Here is a 6,948-nt window from a genome sequence, read left to right on the forward strand (position 1 = left end):
ACCCCATTTACCCAAACATCTTACAAGATTGCCCACTTGCCCAACAAATTACTTATTTTTTGCCCTAATACCCAATTAAATTATTTTATTATTATTTTTGGGACAATTTTGCCCTCGCTCTCTTTGTCAATTAGAGAAAGAGACTTCGCGAGACTCCGGTCGCCGGTCACCTAAATCCGGTGACTGACCACGAGAATCAGATCATAGGCAGCTGGAATTCGGCAATCGGTGACCTGAGTCTGGCGTTAAGTTTTATTGCCCCCAATAAAATTTTATTTGGGGTTAATAAAAGTCTCCGATGACCTCTTTGCAAACTTCCCGCAACCTCCGAACCGGTGACCGGAGTCCGATGTTCTATTTTATCCCCCCCCCCCCCCCCCCCCAAAAAAATCTTTTTATTACCCCCCAATAATATCCAATAAACATTTTATTGCCCTCCAATAAACTTTATTGCCCCCAATAAAAATTTATTAGGGGGTAATAAAAGTCTCCAACAACCTCCGCCCGGTGAACAGAGTCCAACGACTGGTGGCCGGATTCCGGCAGCCGGTGACTGAATTTTGATAGTAGTATTTTAATGCGATGTTTTAATAGTTATTTCCTCATATTTTACTTAGTTATTTCCTTAAATAAATCAATTTTAATAAAGTCTCTATTTTTAGGTACCAAGGAGCAAATGGAGAAGAAATGAGCTTAAAGGCAAATGAGAAGCAAGGGAACGTTGAGAATGATGAAGGCAAGGCACGAGGGCTGCAGAAATGAGCTGAAATGAAGAAATGAAGTTTTCCTGGTCCAGCCAGGAAATCCTGGTCCGACTAGGAAACCCGATCAAAGTAGGAAACATGTTCGGAGAAATGAAGAAAAATGGCTAAAAATGCAGAGTCCTAGTTGGACTAGGAAACCTACTCCTGCCAGGAAAATGAATCCTAATGACACAAGGAGTCCTAGTTGAACTAGGAAAGCAAAAGAAGATTCCGGAAGGTTCAAGAACATTTCATGTGAAGAGTCCTCGTTGAACTAGGAGTCCTGATGACAATAGGATACCTGGGTGGACTAGGAGAGCCCAAGAACAAGCTCAAAATATCCTCTACAAAGGTGATATGGATTGGGAGTTATTTTTTACAAGAAAAGAAGGTTAAAAATCAAATTTGGAGTCTGTATTAGACATAGACTGATTTTGGCCGAATTTCAAGTATATATCTGGATAATGACATCTCAATTAAATCCTAAATGCATCTAGACATGATTGTGGCCAAAGGGAGACTTCTACATATAATGAAGGAGAATTTCAATGGATTACAACATGCAGAAAGGTTGAAAACAGGTTCAGATACATTCCTTGAATTCCACATTTCATTCTTAGCTGAAATTGAGGAGATAAATCAGAAAATAATCATGTATATTTTTGCATTTTGGAGGCTTCCCATTGGTTGGATGACACATGAAGGATGACGTGGAATTATCTGATTGGCTAATGATGTGTGAATCAATCAGATAATTCCTAGAAATTAAAAGAAGGATCCAGAAGCCCCAGACGTCTCCTATATATAGATGCACCCTGCAAGCCTCATACACCACTTCTCCCATAATTCACACACCAAAAATTCTCTCCATTCTCTAGTCTTCAGAAGCTCTGCGTCTCAACCAAGGAGGAGAAGAAGTCATGCAATACATCAAGATCCTAGCCGCCATCCACCCTTGTGTCGTCCCGAGAAGATTGCTTGCTTTCAAGGATCTTTAAGTTCTTCGTCTCAAGGCTTTGTCATTCATCTTCCACGGTGTATTTCATACTTTCTTTTTTTTTCATTTGTAGAGTTATGAATTCTAGTTAACATGACGTTAAGGGCAAAGTTTAAAGCTCGTTTATATGTTTTGAAATAAAGTTGTGATTTCTATTTTGCTTATGTGAGATTGCTTAATTGATTTTGGATTACAGAAAACTTTTGCATGTTTATGTTCTTTGATGGCCAACTTAGGATATATGCATGTAATTGGTGCTAGATTTAGGTAAACAATTCACCTAATAGTTTTGTGACTCTAAATCATAAGTAGTAAAGGCTTTCGACAAAAGTCGAAATCAATTCAGGAGGATATTGCAAATAGATGAACTTTTTCATACTAGGTTGTGCACTTTGGTTGACATCCTTTCTTTGTTCTTCATGCGTTGAATATGTTTTGAGTAGCTAACTTTTTAGACTATGATTGCATGTTCAATAGGTTTAATTTAGGTGCTTTCACTTAGATTAAATATTCAAGGAAGGTAAAAAATGGGAAATCGTTTGCTTATTAACATTTCACATAGTCAATTTTTTTCTCATAACATAGATAATCAACTATAGGAATTGTAATTGGATTTCATCTATATGATTGTGGTTTTTATCTTTATTCCTTGCGTTTCACCCCTTGTATATTTATTTTACATTTTTTTTTTGTTTTTTTTTCAATTTAAAAATCTAAAACCCCCTATTTGTGTTTACTTGTATATATTTCTATTTTTTGTTTTATTTTTGTAAATAATACTTTATACTTTTATTAATTATTTACTTGTTTATGCAATTACAAGTGTACTCTCAATCCCCGATTTGAACGATCCCTACTTATTCTATACTAACGATGACATTTTGCAGGGTTAAATTGTGTGCTACTTTTAGCATATCAAATTTCGGCTGCCGGTGACCGAAGTCTGACTAAGTCTCCAATGACTTTTTAATTATTTGAAGGGCAAACTTGCCTTTTCACATTAAAATTGGGTTAGTGGGCACACAAATATTTTAGTAGAGTAAATTGACATTTATTGGGCCCAAATTAGGTAAATTGTCAAGAGCCCATATTTCAAATGACAACTTAGCAATTTGTTACACCCCACATCCGATTTACCCTTTTTACTGAGTTACACGAATTTCTGTATGTTTACCATTCGCGGTTATAGTTTTAACGTTTAGGGGGTGGCTAAAAGTTGACTTTTTATGAGTTAATAATTTGAGAAAATTTCCTTCTTGAAAGTTGTAGAGGACGTTAAACCGAGCACGTACATATGTGGTACGTAAAAATTGGAGTTCGTATGTGAAAGTTATAGCTTAAAATGTGGAAGTTACTGTTCATGGTAAGAAAATATATATATGGAAAGTTACCACTGTAGGTTTCCATTTTCGGAAACCCACGGTAACTCTCCCTCTCTCCTTCCCCGACTTCTTCCCCTTTCGGCCTGATTTTTCTTCCATTGATTTCTTCCCTCTCCGGCCGACCCACGACAAAATCCGGCCATCCCCAAGCTCGTCTCCTCCCCCTTGACGCATTTGTGGTGGTATTTTGGGGAGATTTGGCCGGAGGAGCTCGATTTCATAATGGGAAGGATATTGTAGCAATTTGCGAGTTTTGCCGATTTCCGACGATTCCGGCCATCTCCGGTCACCAAACCGGCGTCGAAGGTCGGGTTTTTGCTGGAGATCATTTCCCCTAAGGCCTTGCATTCCAATTTGCAGTGTGGAGGTCGAATCGATCAAACCCGATCCTAGGGTTCTTGATTTTTTTCTGGAAAATTTTCACCGGCTTAATTGGAGCTATTCCAGGTAAAATTGGAACTTGTTGTAGTTGAGAAAGAGATTGGGTCTGTTGAGTAGGTGGTGCTGCCAAAATTTGGTGGCCATTGGTGGTGGTTTTCCGGTGGCGCGTGGAGCTGCAATTTATTTACTGCTTTGGCTCCATAAATCCCTTAACGATTGTAGAATTTTATACATGAAGTTTGGTGGAAATTGGAGGAATTACGAATTGTGTATAAATGGATAATAATCGATTTACGTGAATTCGATCGCCGAAATTCTTTCGAATTCACTTTAGAATTTATATATCGATGAATGAATGTTGTTGGAATATTGTGGAGGGATTCGTTGTGAATTAAGGAGTTGGACTTTGAAGGGGGACGTTTTGAATTTCAATTTCTAATAATCGTAAAGTTAATTTCCGTCCTGTAAAAATATATATTTATGAATGCTATTCGTACAGGACGAGAGGAGTCTTCGTACGAGGAAAATACCGAGCGACGTCAGGATTGACTACATACTGTGAGTGGACTTTTGTTTTTAAATAATGATGCATGCATTGATTTCTTAAAATAATGCCCTCGTTATTAATCATATTATATTTGAGCAAATGATTTGATTTTCGGAAATTGATTTCGGTTTATCTTGGGGATTTGTTTTCAATAATGAGTTTCAAAGGTTGGATATGATTTATTATATTATTTGACTAATTACTTATTTCCGAGATAAGAATCTATGATTAATTTCGGATATTATCTTTTTGGCTATGCGCGGATTCAGAATTTATATCCTACCTTATTTTCAAAATATCCGCCCAAGTGAAATATTGGTTGTTATGGATTTTTTCTTACTTACTATTTTGAGATTGAGAGAAACCTTGGCGTGCGGGGTCACGTCTATGCACACTTGGATTCTTATCTCGTGAGAATTGTGGGGAAGCTATACGGATTTTTGAGCTTTCGATGATGTTTTCCTCACCATACTCGGGTTATTCGTTTAGGTCTCCTCCTCACTTACTTTGTGTTTGTGAGTGGCAGTTGAGGTAGCCTTTCTCCTCCTCACGTGGGTGACAGTCGAGGTAATGTTCTCCTCCTCGCACAATCTATGTGAGTGGAAGTTGAGGTTATTAGTTCTCCTCCTCGCACAATCTATGTGTGAGTGGCAGTCGAGGGTAGGTAGAGCCTGAGAGGCTCCATTCCCGTATGGTGAACTCTCTTCCCCATATCCTTTTATTGTTGTTCTTGACTAGCGGGGCTAGTCGGTTTTTCTTGAGCGGAGCTTCTCGTGGTTTTCTTAATTATTGCATGCATCGGGAGTTTTATTGATATAATTGTGGAAAAGTATAAACTCCTTTTTCTTTTCAATTATTTATTTTTGTCCACTCACGCTAATGTTTTTATGTACTTTTCCCTGGGCCCTTCGGTTTCAAATGCCCAGATTGCAGTATTGCTGCTCGGCATACGAGAGTGAGCCATAGTGACCGCACCTGCTTCCGCCATCACATTCTGTAGGTTACCTGTTTAGCCTACTGTACTCCTTGTCCATTTACATTCCCAGAATGCTCTGATTACTATGGGATATGTGACCCAGACTTGTATGAATTATATTTGAGGTCTATGACCTAACTTTGGTGATTATGGTATCTTTTACCTTTTGGAGATTATGTGCGATGTTATTATCTTTGATATGGGATTTGTTGAATTATGGGAGCAGGGTGGCTCCAGGAGTTGTGGTTGGATCATTAGAAGTGAATTTTGGATTTCCGCAGGTTATTGGGTTGTCCATTTTTAGGGGAGGTTATGCCGAAATTTTCGGTAAACCTTCTTTAAAGGTGGGTCCCGCATGGCCACTTCGGATTCCAGGGTGGAATTCGGGGCGGACCCTGTCACAATTTGACCCTTTGATTGTTCACTGGCCACTTCTAAGCAGTGGACAGAAATGTGTGATGACCAAATTCTTATCTTGGCTTTGATCACTTATGCAGAAAACATCATTCAATAAATACATATGCTTACATTAGAACAAAAAGAAATATCTCTCAAACATCAATGGCTTCAATTGATGCAATGGCTGCTCGTCTTGCTTGCTCTCTTGCAATCGCTGAAGGGAAGAAATCAGTTGACCTGCGTCCGTCAAAGGGTTTACGATAACAAGAACCTTTCATGATTGGGAAGCTTCTCAGAATGAGGGACTATACATGTAGATCCTTTATGGGCATGTTCCAATATGCCTGGAGAATCAATGGAACACTGAGGGTTAAGGAGATTGGTGAAGATGACAGGGTCCTATTCTCTTTTTCAGATTCGACTGATAAGGCTAGGATTTGGAAGGGAGGCCCCTGGGGTTTTAACCAAGCCACGATTGCTTTAGCAGATTATGATGGAGTCGGCCAAGTTCGAGAGGTTCAGCTGAAATCATCCTCCAACTAGATGACGCTGCTTGGTGTCCCTCCGGCTATTTGATCTGAGTGCAAGTCTTATTTGGAGAACCTTGGGTGAGTTCAAGAAGTAAGACAGGTCTACATTTCGAACAAGAGTTTTGCACAACAAGAGAGAAGATGATGCCCAGCGAGATAAGAGGTCATACATCACGTACGGGAGGTTGTGAGATCATGTGAAGGAGGCCATGCATCACGTACGGGAGGCCATAAGATCTCGAACAGGAGGTCGTGAGATCGTGCAAAGGAGGTCATGCATCATGTATGAGAGGCCATGAGATCTCGCAAAGAGGCATTGAGATCAGGCAAAGTAGGCCTTAAGATCAGGTAGAAAAGGCTTTGAATCATGTACGAGAGGCCATGAGAGATCTCGAATGGGAGGCCGTGAAATTAGGCAAAGGAGGCTTTGAATTGCGTATGAGGGGCCATGAGATCATACAAAGTTGAGATCACGCACATGAGGTCCTGCATCATGTTGAGATCATGCAAAGAAGGCCATGCATCCGTATGAGAAGTCATAGGATCATGCCGAGAACGCCATGCATCACGTAAGGGAGACCATGAGATCTTGAACACAAGGCCCTGAGATCATGCAAACAAGGTTATGATATTAGGCAAAGGAGGACTTAAATACCATATGGGGGGCAGCCAGATCTTGCAAATGAGGCCCTGAGATCAGGCAAAGGTGGCCCCGAATCCCGTATGAAGGGCATCGAGATCTTGTAAATAAGAGATCATGCAAAGGTAGCCATGAATCCCATACAGGAGGCACCGAGATCTTGCAAAGGAGGCTTTGAGATCAGGCAAATGTGGCATTGAATTTCGTACGGAGGTACCAGATCTCGTAAAGGGGGCCTTGAGATCATGCCGAGGTGCCATGGTGTCATGCAAGGTGACCAAGAGAGTTGGGGCAAGCAACTTGACTTCATACATGTGATTCTCATAGACGGCACCAAATGTTTTTATTATAAT

Source organism: Rosa chinensis, chromosome 4, assembly GCF_002994745.2.
Source record: "Rosa chinensis cultivar Old Blush chromosome 4, RchiOBHm-V2, whole genome shotgun sequence".
Lineage (NCBI taxonomy): Eukaryota > Viridiplantae > Streptophyta > Magnoliopsida > Rosales > Rosaceae > Rosa > Rosa chinensis.